At 47.0% G+C, this 17,292-nt stretch overlaps 1 protein-coding gene across 1 annotated transcript in view; it reads right to left on the bottom strand.

The window, feature by feature from the left end:
* The window catches only part of HDAC4 (histone deacetylase 4), a 230,705-nt gene that overhangs the window by 97,324 nt on the left and 116,089 nt on the right, over positions 1–17,292 (bottom strand). The gene's annotated exons all lie outside the window — the stretch shown is intronic.

The following is a 17,292-nucleotide window of genomic DNA, read 5'->3' as shown; positions in this document are numbered from 1 at the left end:
AGCACTCCTCCCTGTGTGTGTCCTCTTGTCGTCGATGCTACCAGAGCATCACTACAGGTCCTGTGCGCTGGGCCTGGCCTAGCTTCACTTGTGCTACCTCACTTAATGTGTAACACAAAGGATCCCACAGGACAGTGACAGGCCTCATAGGACAGGTGGAAAAAGAGAAGCACTGAGTCTGAGCAACATGCCCAAGGCCACCCAGCAAATGAAAATGACAGCCAGGAACTAGAACCTGGGTATCCTAACCATGCTGCCCAGTGGGCTAGAGAGCCCAGGGGGCAGGTCACCCTGAGCGGTGGTTCTCAGGCTCGGTGCCTGGGGACTTGGGAACAATGTAGGACCCAGGCCTGCTCTATGTGGGAACAGGCGTTGGTAGTCTCCAACAGAGCTTGGTGGGTCAGGCACCCCCAGAAGCCAGGAACCCCCACCTGGAGCTCTGAGTAAACACCCACGAGAGTGTTTCCCGCCAGCAGTGGGCCTGCCTGATCCTTCATCTCTCTCCCTGTGGCTCTGACTTTGGTTTCAGTTGTGACCAAAGGCCAGTCTGCCCTGTAATTACTGGCTTGCTCAAGTGCTCAGCAGTTTTGAGCTCTCCATGAACAACTCTACTTCTGAAAGGTCCTGGGGCTGGGGCAGCCTCAGGATCAGCCCTGCAAGGCTCTGCTCAAGGCTGACACAAGGCCCCAAAAGGCTGGACAGGTCTTGCCACCCACCCAGGACCAGGAAGACAGGTTTACAAGTTCAACCGACCCACCATAGCCCACAGAGCAGAGCTGGAAAGAAAATCCCCTAATACCGTGGTCGGCAAACTGTGGCTCGCAAGCCACATGCGGCTCTTTGGCCCCTTGAGTGTGCCTCTTCCACAAAATACCACAGCCTGGGCGAGTCTATTTTGAAGAAGTAGTGTTAGAAGAAGTTTAAGTTTAAAAAATTTGGCTCTCAAAAGAAATTTCAATCGTTGTACTGTTGATATTTGAATCTGTTGACTCATGAGTTTGCCGACCACTGCCCTAATACAATTCTTGTCATAACTAAAATAAGAAGCTACAATTTACACCAGGTGTGGGCTTCACCTAAATCAGCTCACACCTCCGCCCAATTCACACCACCTCCCAAACTACAAGCTTTCAAAATGTTTCTCCCTGGAAGGAAATCTAAGGTCCCTCTATACACTAATGGGATGTGGACTCTCTGCCAGTGTCTGTCCCCGAGGAGAGGGGCTTTGCACAGCTAGTTAGGAGTTTCCTATGGCCATGCCTGCCCCCCACCCACCCCATCCGTACTGCATTGGCATCTCCGAGTTGTCTGCAGACACCAGAGAGAACGTTCCAGTGGGAAGGCAAGCCTACAGTGCTGCTGAAAGGGTTCGCCCTGCAAACTCACTGTCTCCGCACCCTCGTCCTGGCCAACAATTTGGAAGACACCAGAGCATGAGATGGGAGCTGTTCTGTGATCAATTAATACTAAGGAGAGCAGGTTGGGTGGGGCCACTGTGATGTTGGCTCACAGGACATGCACTGGAGAACTGGCTCCCCACATGTCCACAGCGTGGGCCAGAGCACAGGGCAGTGATGGTAGGTGGACTCTGGCTCCGCTGTGAGTTCACATCCAGCCACTGACCTGGCCTTGATTTTCCTCCATCATTCGAGTAACATGACAAGTGCCCGCACGTGGCGGGTGCTAAGTGTGTGACCTAGTGTCCATCTGGGACCAGGACACAGGCTCCAACCCAGACTCATTGTCATGGGGTTCTTGCAAACGGGCAGAAAGAGAGTCCAGGAGGGGCTGGCACCTCTTCCATTTCCCGAGGCAACCAAGCTGAGCCCACCTTCCCTCAGGTGCTCCTGAACCCTGTTCCCCAAAATGTGGGCCCAGAAAACACTTTTTACACTGAGGGTGGTGAACAGGGCAATCAGAAAGCTGGTGGTCAGGGCGCCGGCTGAGAGCCCCAGGAGAGTGCCAGCTGACCCTTGGTGTGCGTGTTTGACAGCTGAAGATAGAGCTGTGGACAAATTGTACAAGGAAAGGCTGGCCCCAACCTCTGGAGAGACGCAAATATTCCAGAAGACAAGCCCCAATCTCATTCCGTCTGGGTACCAACAACTCTGCAGACCTCAGGACAACCAGTACTGCCTTGGAGCATCCAGCCTCTCAGGTAACTCAGCCTTCTAGAAGCTTCCAGGGGCTCCCAGAAGCACTGCCTCCCATGAGCTCCCCGCATCAGAAGTAGAGGAGGGGAGGAGAGAGAAGGTTCGGTCAGGTCCTGGCCTGGTGTCCAGGGACCACCTGCGGGCACAAAGCCCTGGGCCTTCCCTTTACCAGGTGGAGCCAGTACACCTCCAGCACCCCATTGACCCTGCCGTTCCCAAAGCAGACACAGCTAGGGGCCAGCAAGCACGGGGAGGGTGGACACAGCCGGGCTGGGGCACTTCACCAGCAAAGGAAGCACCTCATTGTCTGTTGTGGGGAGGCAGCAGTGGCAGGAGACCTGGGAAGATACCTCTCCTGTCATAGAGCAACACTTCCCTTACAGCAGTGGTCGGCAAACGCATTAGTCAACAGAGCAGCAAATCGTGGCTTGCGAGCCGCAGTTTGCCGACCACTGCCTTATAGTAATAAAGTGATTCTTGGCAAAACCAACTGTAGGTTCCTATAGGAGTAAAGAGAGAAACATAGATCTGGGGAAAATCCATCCTATACTTTAACCAGAAGTGGGTAAGTCTGACTGGAAAACACAGGAGTGGGGGGTCCACTTCAGGACCCCGGCGGGAGGACCAGCAGCCCCGCTTCCCGGTCCTGATCTTACAAATCAACACAGTTCATCAGGTTTTCAGGCTGAAATCCCGTTGAACTGAGACAGACCCAGAGGTTGATAGCCAAACAGCTCGGGCTTCATTGTCCCACCACTGTCTTCTTTAAAAAATATGTATTTTATTGATTTTTTTACAGAGAGGAAGGGAGAGGGATAGAGAGCTAGAAACATTGGATGAGAGAGAAACATCGATCAACTGCCTCCTGCACACTCCCTACTGAGGATATGCCCGCAACCAAGGTACATGTCCTTGACTGGAATCGAACCTGGGACCCTTCGTCCGCAGGCCGACACTCCATCCACTGAGCGTCAGGGCCACTGTCTTCTTTAAAGGCACGTGGTCGCTGCTTAGAGCACAGAGGCACAGACATGGGGACGAAGAGAAAAGACAAAGGCCCACTCCCCATCTTCACTAGCTATGGCTTTGCCGAGGCAGCTTCATGATCAGATTTGTGTGTCACCTCCAAGCCCCAGGAGCCAATCTAAACCCTGAAGGGAGCAGCCCTTCTGTGCCAAGGTCACCTTTGACAGGCCCCACCCCATCAACAAAGAGCAGAAGGCACCCACCTGCCCATCGCCCACTTGCCTGGCCTCCTGCTTTGCAAACCTGCTGAACTCACAGCAGCACAGGTGATGGGTCCCTTAGGTACAGACAGACACGAAACCAAACTTGAAGTCCCAACATCAGGTGATACAAATAGGACCCAGAAGCATGAAATAATAAATATTCATTACAGATACCCATGCATACCAATATATATAGATATCACAGAGATTTAAAATATTTTTAAATGACCTTTAGGCCAATCAATATTAAAACCCATATAAATTAAACACATTTCTAAAAAAACTATAACTTTCCCAAGTTGACAAAAATATAGAGTAATCCTTAATCATAAATTAAATTGAATCAATAGTTTAAAATATTTCCACAAAGATCATATTAGAGACAGTATTACCAACCTTTCAACTAACTGATCATTCAATTAAAAAAAAAAACTACACACACCTGAAAGAGCACAAAAAAGTAAAGCACACTCCTGAGCTCATTTTAAGAGGCCAGTATAACCCTTATTACAAAAACCAGATAAAGACAGTGTAAGAAAGAAAAATTATACTCAGTCATGGCAGAGCTACAAAAATCCCAGGTAATTTATTAGCAAGCTTCATCTAGCAGTCTATAAAAAAGATAATACACCAAGGTAAGTGGCATTTTAACTTAAGAAATGCAACACATTTCTATATAGAACATCTGTAAATGTAATTCACTACACTAGTAATGATCACCTAAATAATGAAAACAAGCATATTATAAAACCCAACAACTATCATTATAAAAAATAAGAGACTTTCTTTAACCTAAAAAAGGGCATCTATAAAAAAACTCACAGCAAATACTGCTTTTAATAGTGAACCTCGAAAAAGACAAGATTCCAGCCACCCCAGGAGCTAGCTATGGTATAATAACACAAGCAAAAAGGGGAGAAACAGAATCACCGTGACTCTCAGACTCTCTGATTGCCAATACAGAGCTCTTCCCCACCAAAAAAAAAAAAAAAAGGAGAAAAAAAGAAAAATGAGTTACAGAGAACTTAATAGAACTAATGAGAACTAATGAGGTTCTGGAAAAGAAAACACTAAAAAACAAACTGTATGTCAATATAATGCAACACATAGAAAACCTAATATTTTAAAAAAAAATACAAAGTACAAACAATTAAATATAACAGAAGATAGGAGACGCTTTTTATGAATAGAAACTATAAAAGATGTTGACAAATATTTTAAATGACTAAATTAAATGAACAGAAAGATCACATTCAAGAACAAGAAGAGTTGCTTTCAGAAGGATATCAAGTCTCTCCAAACTGGTCTGTAGATCCAATGCTGAGTAGTTCATGAACTTGACAAAGTGATTGTCAAACTGTAATTGACCCCTGAACCCCATGGGAGTTAGGGACACCGACCAGCCAGGCAGTTAAAATCCACACATAACTTAAGTGGGCCCTCCACATACACGGATTAGTTTGATGGCTCATATGGAATAATAAACCCAGAGCCCCCAAGATGCTCCTAAAGAAGGTGGTAATAGGTCCTGTGCAGATAACCAGAGCTAAAGTATTTAACATTTATGTTTATGAAAAGATGGAATTCATCCCCATTCACACCATGGACCAAAATTAATCCTGCATGGAATAAGACTCAAATGTAACCAGCAAAATTTAAAAATCTTTAAAGGACACTATTTGAAAATATCCTCATGACCTTTCAAAGAAATACACAAAATGCAAAAAGTGCTTACCATAAAAGACAAAACTGATCAATTTGACTATGTTTTCATTAAGAATTTCTGCTCATTAGACATTATTTGTAAGTGGAAGACTGAGACGTGGAGAAGATGGTCAACACCACACGTAACTGAAAGTACTGACAGAGAACTTGTATCTATAATACATGAGTAACTTCTACAGACCAGGACCAAAAAGACCAAAGAAAATGGACAAAAATGTGAATAGGCTTTTCAAAGAAGAAGGGCTCTTAAGGCAAGAAAATATAGGTTCAAACCCAGGCCACACTGGTAGTTAAGGAAAGCCAGTCAGACCAGCATTGAGTCCTGAGATTACACCCTTTCCGCTCCCAAGTCACCAGGTGTTGGAGAGTCTGTGAGGCAGCCAGTGGGGCAGGTAGCAGTGTAAATGAGAATGGACCTTCTGGAAATCACTGACTTTCTTTTCTCAAGCTGAATCATGGTTCTAGGGCCCAGCAACTCCACACTAGGAATACCCAAACTTGAAAAACCTCTGGGAGTGAATCTGAGAGTGGGGCAAGAACAGTTGTTAAAGCAGGGCTCGCTGGAAGCTGCCAAGTAGCCACCACAGATCCACAGATCCTGCAGGAGATTAAGAGTACGTAACTGTGTTTAGCATGAAAACGATGTGAGTGAATCTTAGAAACAATATTGAAGCAGGGGGTGGGAAGCAGGGGCTGCAGAACACTCTATCAGTAACACACACTTCAAAAAAGCTCAAAAAAAGTGAAACAAAACAGGATTCTATTTAAGGAACCATAAATATATGGCAAACTAGTTGTTGTTTTTTTGTTTGATTTAAAAAGCAAGTGAAAGACAAAATTGAGAACAGAGTTTATGTTAACGACAAGGGGTTGACCATACACCCTGGAATTCACTGCAAGGTCTGTGAGCAAAAGGGCTAAGAGCCAAATCCACCCAGGGAAACATCTCGCTCCACTTTTCACCAAACGTGACTCATTTGTTATTGGAAGTTCCTCTGATGATAAGAACGGAAGGACAGTTCGACATTCTACCAGATTCTTAGAAGAGAGTGCAGCATGTCTAGTAAGAACATTGACACCAATGTTCCCAGCGTGGGACTGGGACCTGGAAGGGGCTGGGGCAGGGTACTTGACCCTCCCCAGGGGGACCAGCCCTGCCCTAGCACCCTGGAAGAAGGAACAAGAAGAGGTAGCATCCCTCACCTGCCTGGGCAGCAGGAGCATCTGCTGCACAAAGCCCATCATGGAACTTTCAACTCATTCCACAATACCAACCGCCACTTATATTTAGACAGGTCACCAAAAACGGGGCAGGTCCTGGCTTACTCAGACCATCTATACATGTCCTGAGAGAGGATACACAGAATCTTGACGATTGCCTCCAAGGAGGCAGAAACACGAGCACAAGAGAAAACCTCCTGCTCACAAAGTCACTTGAGTTCCACTTTAAACTGACCTACTTAAAACCAATTTTAAATGAAAATTTCTAACATAAGGAAATAAATATATTTTTCCTTCTATGTAACTTTTTAATGGTAGAAACACAGACTTGGTGCCCTTACAACACGATACCTCTCAAGAATGTAAATCCCAGAAAGCTGGAATGATTAAGCAAAACGCAGTGTTTCCAGCCTGTTCCTTCCCCCAGAGTGCTTCAGTCCGCAGGATGGGCCAGGCCCTACAACCACCCTGAACTAGGTGTTCATTGAGGAGGAAGGAGTCAATAGGCTGAGTTTTATCTTGAGATAAAAGAAACTGCCATTTCAATGACATCTGCATTTGAAACCACCATTTTCAAGTTACTTTGCTTAACCAGCCAACTTGGGGAACTCCAATTCTTGGGGCATTGTCTGAGGAAGGACTGTGGTCTCCAGCCCCAATTATTCATCAGCTAAAGCTGCAAAAGACATCCTTACGCTATGTGACACATTCCCTCAAATCTAGCACCTAAAAATATCTCAGAGGACTTATATAGCTGCTCTTGCCTCTTCTTTAACAAGCAAACAAAACCCCAAAACAAACAAAAGGCAGAAGTAATTGCACCCCTAACAGGCCTAACACTTAATAAAATCATTTCGCTGAGTATAGGGCCATTTGACATAAAATCTCCCTTATAAGTGAAAAACGCTCTTAAAGACTTCTGAGAGTTCCTAACATGAGCGATGAAGATGTGGAGAGGACAATTCTGGTGTCATGAAGATTTTAATTCTGAAGCCCAGGTTTTTAAGAAGAAATGGATAAGAGTGATGGTGAACTGGAGTGTTTAAATGTCTAGAGTGTTACTAGGAGTCCAATGAGGCTTCCCTGTCAATTCTGAAAGTGCAGTCTCCAAGGTCTGCACACCCAATGCCTTCTGCTGAGCTGAGGGGGTGCCTCACTCTTCACACTCAAGGGGTGGCTTGTTGGAGGAACATGGCTAATGGGACTTACTCGGCTCCCTCCAAAAACTCTACTCTAAGGGCAATAAGAAAATAACAAAGTCTTTCCCAAAAACCGATCACCCAGGAGATAATAGCCATAGAATCCTGGAAGTTGGTAAGTGGCCAGCAGAGCAGAGCACAGAATGGGTGCTGCTGATATATTAGAAGTGAGGGCTGTGGGTGGGAAGTCTGTGCCCTAGGGAGGAGCTGAACAGGTACTCTCTGGTGAAAGGAGTATGCCAAGAGAAAAAGACAACAGGTCATGGCATCTGGGACCCTACAAAATGAAGAGGCCCTGCCCATCAGCAGCCCAGCCATCTTCTTAGAGACTTACTCCCACACTAGCCTGACATTCAGGAAAGCCCCTAACGTGACAAAAGAGACAAATCCAAATGTGTGCCACCTGCTGAGCCCCTCCCCCTTCCCCCTGAAAACACAAGGATATAGGTGTTGTTCTCTGGGGTCCCCCAGAACCTGAAAGGTGCCAGAACAGGGAGGTGGCCCTGATGCTGCAGGAGAGAGGGCAGGTGCGAGGAGGTTCCACACACATTTAATAACTTTACTAAGGTACACTCTGCATTTCACCCTCTTCAATGATTTTTTTAGTAAATTTACCAAGTTGCACAATCACCACTAAGAATCAGTTTTGGAAAATTTTCATCATTAAAATGGGATCAACCCTTGTGCACTTATCTTAGGGGCAGCAGATGGCATTTGCTAACTGGATCAATGTGCAGGAGAAAGGGTACAGAATGAAGGTACCACTGAATCCATGGAGGCTGTGAGAAGAGCAGGTTTGCAGGGAGACATCGAGAATCCGGTTTCAGGCACATCAAGTCTGAGATGTTTAGTAAATGCCCAGGTGGGCATCCAGAAAAGCAGAGAGCTCTGGGATCTGGAATTCAGGAGGATCCAGGTTGGAGCTGTAAATGTGAACTGCAGCAGAACCAGGTTGTTTCTGAGTTATGGTATGGTGGGAGGGGACCACTGAGATCCCTTAGGGATGAGTCAACAAGAATGAGCAGCCATCCAAGGACAGTCCTGGGGATGTCCTACTGCTAAGAAGTAGGAGAGATGAGAAAGACATGTCAAGAAGCTGAGGACCAGTGTCAAGGGAAGTGGCCAGGCACTGAGAGCATGTGGTCTTGGGACAAGGTGCTAGAAGAGGATGATCCACTTGGTCAACGTTGGGAAGAGGCCACCAAGATGAGGGTAGGAGCCAGAGAAAACTGGCATCTGTTAGATGCTGCAAGACCACCAGGTAGGTGGCACTTGCAGCCGAATGGCACCACTCATCTCACCTGGAAACAACTGCAGACAGCATCAGAGATCAATGCCAACCTCCCGGAATCTGGAGGGGGTAAGGGCTCAAGGCAGGTGAAGCTCAAGAGGCAGAGAGATGAAGTACCAGTCTGGACCCCCATCTTTCTTCTCCAGACCAACACCACCAAGGGCAGCGACTCTGGGAGACACCCCACTGCAAATGCCAGAACCAATACAGGAACAAGAACAAAAGCCCCAAAGTAGCCCAGCCCCAGCAGTGGGACACATGGAAACAGAAGAGCTGCCACATCCACATGCCAATGTTCTTTAGGATCACTTCAAATGTATGATCAACTCAAACCTCATGTTCAGCCACAGTGCTCCCTGGTGGAGAGCCATCTTCACACCACCCACACTACTTGGTTTGATTCTCTTCAGGTCACAGTGTTTTTTTTAAAGTCCTATTAAATGGCAAGCTGAAATTACTGAAGTTATACAGGATGTTAAGAAACAAAACTTTTCTTAACAGACCACTTAATGGTTTTTAAAATCAGAATAATATGCTATATACACCATGCAGAAAGCTTTACTCAAAAACGTGTTCCAAATCTGATTCCACAGAAAATAGTTACTTCTGATGCATAGATGTAGGTCTGCACAGCTGTCTCCCGTGGGCTCTGAGGCCCCTCTACACAAGGCATCAGGAAGCTGCCCCGCCCCAGCAGCTCCAACTCAGAGACACGTGCAGCACCATACTTGAATTCTCCCACTGTCAAGACAGCTCTGGTGTTGTCATGGCATCGTGTGCAAACACTCCTGTGTGTGGCTGGACATGCTAGGGTCAATCTGAGGGAACAGAGTCATCTGCATGCACCCTGTACCATGAATGGACCGATGAAGCAAGTGCTATATCCCCCATTCCCGAGTTCAGAACCATCATTAAAGCTCTTTAAAAACCCTTTTAATGTTTCTAATTTTTTTTTGTATCCCTTAAGAAGAAATACTGTGTTTTGGAAATATCTGCAAGCTCAAGTTGAGCAACAGCTGTAATAAAATCCTGGCACACAGTGGGGAACTTGGCTTTCAAAAAGTGCACAAATGTATTTCCCAGAAACTATAAATAGAACCCAAAATGGTGAAACCTGCTTTAAGTTCTCAGCTGACTAAAAACGAGCCTGACCTCCAGAAGTAAGTGACAGAGCAATCCACATGGGACTTTGCTATCATACCTTTATAAATAAGGTGTTACTAGACAAGAACTCTAATGTTATACAATTACAATGCAAAGGCAATAAGATAGAAGCATAAAAAGAAACCTAACGTTCCACTACTCAGCACTTCGTACAAGAGCTGCACTGTATTACTGACTTCAGTCCTCACAGCTCAGGAAGCGGTGACCAGACCACATTTGGGAAAACCCAGGCTGGTGAGTTGTTAGCAGTTCGCCCAGGGCATCAGCCAGTAAGTATTGACCCCTGGATTTAAATCTGGTCACACCCACTAAAACATCTGCTCCCCGCCCCCCCCCCCCACCCTTGCTGCAGCCCTACACCTGGGCTTAGCTGTGCTCACACCTCTAGGTTACTCTCTGAAAGCCATTTTGATTGCCCTAAACTCATCGGATAAAAATACATTATCTAAAAATTAAAATAGTTCCAGTGGTCTAGGAAGGCCACAAATCTCATGTGCAATTGTCCTTGCCACTTCAGTTACATAAGATCAAGTTTACATAATACAAAAAACACATTTCAGAATTTCCTTCTTAGCAACCTCCAAACGTTTGGTTATGTATTTTACCTAACAGCTGGATTGTAGTAGGAACCAATATTACTTAATAGTAACAGCTGAAATATTTAAAAATAGAAGGTGTTTCTTCCACTTGGTGGAGAGAGAAGACAGGGCAGCAAAGAGGCCAACCTGAAGCAGCGCTGCATTTCTTGGGAAGCTGGTCTCTTCCAGCGCAGGGTGGGGATGCGGCCGCCCTTCTGGCCAGCAATAAGCATTCCACCTGGGCTTTCTGGAAACCAACTTGCCCCGCTGGACCTCAAATGTCCAATAAGGAAAGCAGCCTCTTTCAAGGGCTTGGTTGGTCATGGGGGTGTGGGGTGCAGGAAAATCCAACAGGCAGTTGGAAATGTGGGACTGCAGTGTGTGTTGGGGTGGGGGAACAGGGATTAGGTTCAGTCTAGAAGAAACACCTGGGACACTTGTTTAAAATTCACTGTGTAAGCTTGGTAAAGTTACCTGGCCTCAAGCAGCAGCCTCAGGTACCTACCCTGCAGGCCCCTCAGGAAGAATGAAAGGCCGGGAATGCCGGCGGGCAGCACTTGGAGGTACCATTGCTGTCCTTATTGCCATCACCACCATAATTATCAGTGACCCAGGGCTATGATGCTGAGCTCTCCCACCTCAGGTATGGGGCTGCTCCTACAGGTAGACACACAAAACAGAGATCCGGACAAGATACCTCTGCTGAGAAACAGTGAGACTCTGTAAAGTATGAGTTGGTAGAAAACGCACTGGTAACTCTAAACATTATCTTTTTAAAAAATTATACACAATGTCTACACTATAGATGTTGCATGGAGGTCTGTTTCTTTGGCAGATTTCATTTCCATACCATCTTTATGCCACTGACTCCCAATGTTAAGCCCCCTGCCTCGGCCCCCCTCCTAACTTGGGGCTCATGTTCACAACTGCCTACTCAGCATCACTAATGGGCATAACTTTTCAACAATCCACATGTCCAACACTAGCCCTCACCTCCCCCCAAGGCCAGCTTCATCCATGTTCTCCACTGTGATTCATGGCAACTCCGCCTCCAGATGCTCCAATCTCAAATTCTAGTCACTCCCCGAGGGTTTCCCTCCCAGCCTACAGTGAATAGCCTCAGTGAATCCTATCTAACATGTGTAGAATCATAGTGGTTCTCACCACTGTCTCCACCAGGCTCCCTGTCCCTCACCTGCCCCATGTGTCCAGCAGTCATTCTCTGTAGCACAAGGCCGGTGGGTCACTCTACTCAGAACCTCTAGAAGCTCCCCATTCACTCAAAGGCAAAGTCTCATTGCTGAAGATGGCCTGCATGTCCCTCTGTGACCAGCCAGAGCCTGGAGCAGGGATTCACCAGTCACATGCTCATACTCCTCTCCTGCCTCCTGACTATCCCAGGCACCTCGCCCCTGCCGGATCCAACCTGCAGCTCCTTCTCAGCCAGCTCCCCCCACTCTGCTTCCTTGCCACAGTTTACTGATTGTATTTATTCAATGTCCTCTTCCCCTGGTACATCATGAGCTCCACAAACATGGAGATGTTTCATTCATAAGTCTATGTGTGCCAAGGGCAGTAACTGGCACCTAGAAGGCCCAACTGCCATAAATGACTGAGTCAATGAATGAACGAAGGAGCCTGACGGATCAACAGCGAGGCCTCCCTGGGCCACTTCATTTAAAATCGCAGCAACGGACCACACAAGAGTTCCATCTGTCCCAGTTGCTTTTTTCTCCATAGCCCTTATCATCTTCTCACATCTGATGTTCTGCATAATTTACTACAACAATGACTGAATTAATGAGCATATTTAGGACCCAGCATTAAACTAGAGAACTTAACTCTCACACATATGATGCAGATTCATAAAAAAATGGCCACAAAGTCTCAACAAATTCAAAGGCTTAGTCACTCCCAACCATAATATAGTAAACTGTAATTCAATAGCAAAGAGATTACTTGAAAAACTTCATACCTTCAGATAAAAAACACTTCTAAATATCTCATTTAAAAAAAAAAAAGGAACTATCAAATAGAACCCACTGCTGGAAGGCTTCAGAAACAGGGACCTTTCCCAAAAAGATGACATTTTAACCTCCTAGATGGCAGGTTGTGGGTGTGACTGAAACGTTAGTACAACCACAGAAAAGGAAAATCGTCTCAATTGGATAATACCAAGAGAACAGGGACAAGAGTTAACATCTCTCCCTACTCCTAGCTGGACACATTTAGACTTCGTTTCCAGGGTCCCTGCTTCCAGGGACATTTCATGCACACCCCATAGCCCTAAAGTGTAGGACACAACGCTCACTGGTAATGAAAGAAGGGATAAAAAGAAAAAGCGCACTTTCCCCGCAATTGGTGTCACAGCGATACACATCCCCAGACACATTCTGTCCACTGGGGGCACTTGTTTAAGGCACAAACAAAACAGAATTCAAAACAGGATGTTGAAAAAACATCCTTTCCTCCACCTAATAATCACGTATGTCCCAAGAGGACGTGAAAGGACCTTTGGGTCAGACCTTAGGGTCACTGCCAGAGGGCAAATATCATGCACTTCACAACTATGCTGAGGTCACCACCCCTCAGCTGAGGACAGGAGCCTGGGGTGAGAGCTGGTGGCACCCAGCAAACACACCTATCCCCGCCACCTGCAGTCACCTTGGCCTCTTCGCTGGCCCATCCACCAGGAGGGCAGCCATCAGGAGGAAGACTGCAGTCGGCCAGGTGTCATGTCCAGGTACTGCATGACACCCTACACCTGGGCAGCAGACACAAGGGGGTTTCTGGCTTGTAGGTACAGCTACATTTAATATTCAGTAGGTTCAGGTGCTTGATTAAGAAAGCAGCACGCCTGTAACTTCACAGAATAGAGCAGTGAGAGAAGAATGAAGTGGACGGAAGCCTCCAGGGGGACTCTCAACAAAACTCTAAGCACTATATAGTTGCTGGGCTTCCCTGCACTGCCCAGTGTTTGCTTCGTTTTAAATAGTGAGTCCTAGGTGTCATCACAAAGGCTTCTGGACTGGCGAAGGGAAGGGGGGAGAGACAGTCACACTGGAGAAAGCAGCAGAGCCAGCAGCTGGGGTGGGCAGACCTGAGGGCACCAGAAACACAAGAGGGGAAAGCTTTGCACAGCCATGGACACCTGCTTTGCTTCCTGGTCACCTGAGGCCTCTGCCAGGCCGAGCAGCCACCAGATGCTAGAGAGGCACCCAGGCTCAGAGGACAGGCCACCTGCTCAAAGCCATGCAACCAATTAGAGGCAGGTGGACCCTGCTTCCCCAGGTCTGCTGGCTCCCTGGCTTTGCCACAGCTCAGCTAGGCCCAACCCTGACCCTTCACTCACAGACCAAGGGTGGGGTGTAGGTGGGGGGAAATAGAGTATTCCCCAATGGAGCTAGGAGGGGAGAAATAGGGCAGAAAGATATAGTCTATCTTTGTGCCACAGGAGAGACTGCTCCTGGCACCACAGCGCTTCCAGAAACAGCAACTGCCCGTAGGAACTCTCGATCAGGAAGGGCTGGACAAGGGGTGTTTGACACGTGTAGGCTGGAAAGGTCACACCTTTTACAGACCCTGAGCGGGGATGAACCTTCAAAGGTGAGTGCAAATTGGGATCTGAGGGTTCCTCAGCATCACACCCAATGAAGAGGCGGCAGTCGAGCAGCGCCCTCTGGTCTAGAGCTGTTCTTGCCTATAAGTTCACCTGTTCCCCAAAGTGAATTAGGCATTTCCAAAAACTCATGAACGCACCCTCCACAGACAAAACTACAGGCAGTCCTCAGGTTACGTTGGACTCAACGTACACCATTTCGTGGTTACGTCACCATCTCCCACATATTTATTTTTTAAAAAGTTCCTTCATTTCGATATATGTACATAGGTGCTTTGCGTTTTTTATTATTTACTGTATTTACCACAAGTAAAGGTCAGGAATTGTTATCTTTCTTTTAAATTTTTTTACTGTTTCACTTCATTACTGCTGTGTATGTGCTCCACGTGAGTGACGTAGGTACTTATGTAGGTGGGTTCCGACTTACGGCAAAAACTGTAGGAATGGATCTCCAACGTAACCTGAGGCCCTACTGTATAATTACACTCGGGTTTTACAGTATGTGCGCTACACACTCATAAACCAGTCTTTAAGTCATGGCTGCTCACAGAGCCCCTCCGGCAAACTTAGTGGAGGGAAGGGGAACATTCTCAACATTTGTTTAAGTAAATCAAACTGTGTGAACTTCCCAGTTTTTCAGACGGCTAGATTTTACTCTGATATCTTTTTGTTCTATGTTTCATTTTTACTCCAAAATTTAAAACAAATAAGCAAACAGGAAAGCACCACAGATAGCCTGTCACCCTGGTGCACATGCTCCTTTAGTCTGCAGACGTGTACTGTGTGTCCACTTCACCCGCAAGCCTCCTACTGTGTGCCCAAAAGCCACCACTGCATGAAGCTCTTTACTGGGTGACAGTTCCTTCAGCTAGAAGGAAATGACAGCTCAGGGAGTCAAGCCTGGCACTAAAACGAGGAAACCAGAGAGAGCTCTCTCCTTCCCACCACCCTGCCTGTTACTTCAGCAGGAGAAGCCCTTAGGAGGCACCAAAGGTGGCCATTAATCCTCTATTGTGCCCCATCCAGAACCCAGGAGTATCAAGTGAGAAGCTTTCCAGCTAAGGCTCTGTCCCCAGGGCATCTGTTTACTAGGTATATTAATAGCTTCCAGGGCCAATGGAGGAAGGCTGTCCAAGCTTTCCCTGAGGCCACAGGTCTCCTATCTGTACCTGTGTGCAGGCTCCTCAGCAAACCAAACAATAGCAAAACGTGCCTGGGAGGCGACAAAGGCTCCTGAAGCCAGCTAACCTCAAACAGTTCCTGTTCAAAAACTCAACAGGAATGTCAAGAAATTCAATAACCCCTTTGACAGAGTGGGGGTCAAATATCCTATAAGATTTGGGAATCCACGGCTAAAACCTCCATGTTGGACCTGAGCAACCTGCACGAGATACTCTTCTCTGGTGTAGCCCATCCAAGAGTCAGCCACCACGTCCCCTTCTGGTGCCAAGGCTCAGACCATGTTCTAAGGCTGTCTTTCCCAGGAGCACACCTGGAAAGCAGAGATGGGTCCCTGCCCCATACTTTATATGCCTGGAAGGAGCCCGCCTTCCTTCCAGCAAAGCTGCTGTAAGGATCAGTGAAAGGATGGATGAAACCTCCAGCCTGCTGTCTGGTTACAGCAGCACCTCTGGTATCCCTCCTGCTGCCATTGAGGCTCTGTTCTTCTCCACAGTGTCCTGGACAGCCCAGCCTCCTCCTGGAACCCCTCACTCAATCAGACTGGTGAGTGTCTACACTGTCTCAAGCTTGTCTTCCCGTTCTAAAAAGCAACATCCCACACATTCAGTATAATGTCTCTTTTTTATTATAAACATGGTTACTTTTATAATTAAGAAAAAAATGTATTTTACTTAAAAAAATTATGATTCAGAAACAAAAGACTTAACTGTTTTTAAGTCCCCTATAATCCCAACACATGACAAAGGTGGCATGTAATCCCGAACATGTCAGCTCTCCTAGGTAACCATCTGTCACCTTCTCCTGTCCCCAAACTCAGCATGTCTCCCCACCTAACTCTAAGCTGATGACCTGGCATCCACAGGACACCCACCCAGCTACCATGTCTGTGCCCCAAGTCCCCACTGGGAAGGAAGGCAACAAATGACCTTTGGGAAGGGAGTAGCCTTGCCCATGACGTGCCATTCACTTCTTTAAAATCCAGGAAATAGATGCTACCTTAAAAGTAATAATAATCGGATATCTGTTATAATACAGTTGTACACACAGGATTATATGTTTTCCCTCTTTTATGATAGCACTAGTTTATAATAACAAAGTTTAATAAAACAAGGAAAAAGAGCAATAGGAACAGAAGGGTATTCACACATAAGAAGTTAAGGAGAAGGGGAAGAATGAGAATTAAACCCTCTGCCCAAAATGAAGTCCAAGGTCTGTCTCCACAGGAAGCAGGAGTTGGCCCCACATCAGATCTCAGCCACAGGACTGCTTCCCAAACCAGAAGGTCCATTTGAAGCCCATTTCTTCCTGCTCACGTGAACATGACCCACATTTACCACCTTCTCATGGTCTGTACAGCCACTGAAAATCTCTTCCTCCATCCCACACCTGGTGGGCACCAGGAAGTTGTCTCAAAATGCCCAAGTGCACAAGGACTCGGTGTTTAAACAAAGGAAACACAGAGAGTGGGAATCAGCATTGCTAAAGCAAGCATCTTCATCAGCCATCTGAAAGTACCCCCAACCCCGGGTCCTGAGGTAAAAAGTACACTGCTTGGTAGATGGGGAGGATATACATGGGAGTGCAGAAGAGAAGAGGCCAGCACCCCCACAGGGCCCGCGCTGTGCCCTGGAACAAGCGCCTTCGAGGAGCACTGCAGAGAAACAGCCTAGGTCTGTGCTTGAGGAAAGCCAACGGCGATCCTTGGCAGACCTCAGCATCGCCCTGCACCGAAAGAAACCTCTCCTTTGACACAAGGCTTTGCTTCAAGCTTCGTCTTCTTTTTCAGGGGCCTGGGGAAGGTGAGGCCATGAATGTGTGGGTCTGATGGGGGCCAGGGCCAAGGAAAGGTCTGCCACCTCCCTGTCCCAGCCAGCCCTGCTCACAGAGGGAGTGTACAGAGGGGCCACAGGAAGCCTGGGTCCAGGAGGAGC

The sequence above is a fragment of the Eptesicus fuscus genome, chromosome 11 (genome assembly GCF_027574615.1).
Source record: "Eptesicus fuscus isolate TK198812 chromosome 11, DD_ASM_mEF_20220401, whole genome shotgun sequence".
Classification (NCBI taxonomy): Eukaryota; Metazoa; Chordata; class Mammalia; order Chiroptera; family Vespertilionidae; genus Eptesicus; species Eptesicus fuscus.
Note: the sequence above shows the minus strand (reverse complement) of the source record. Positions and strands in the feature narration are given on the sequence as shown.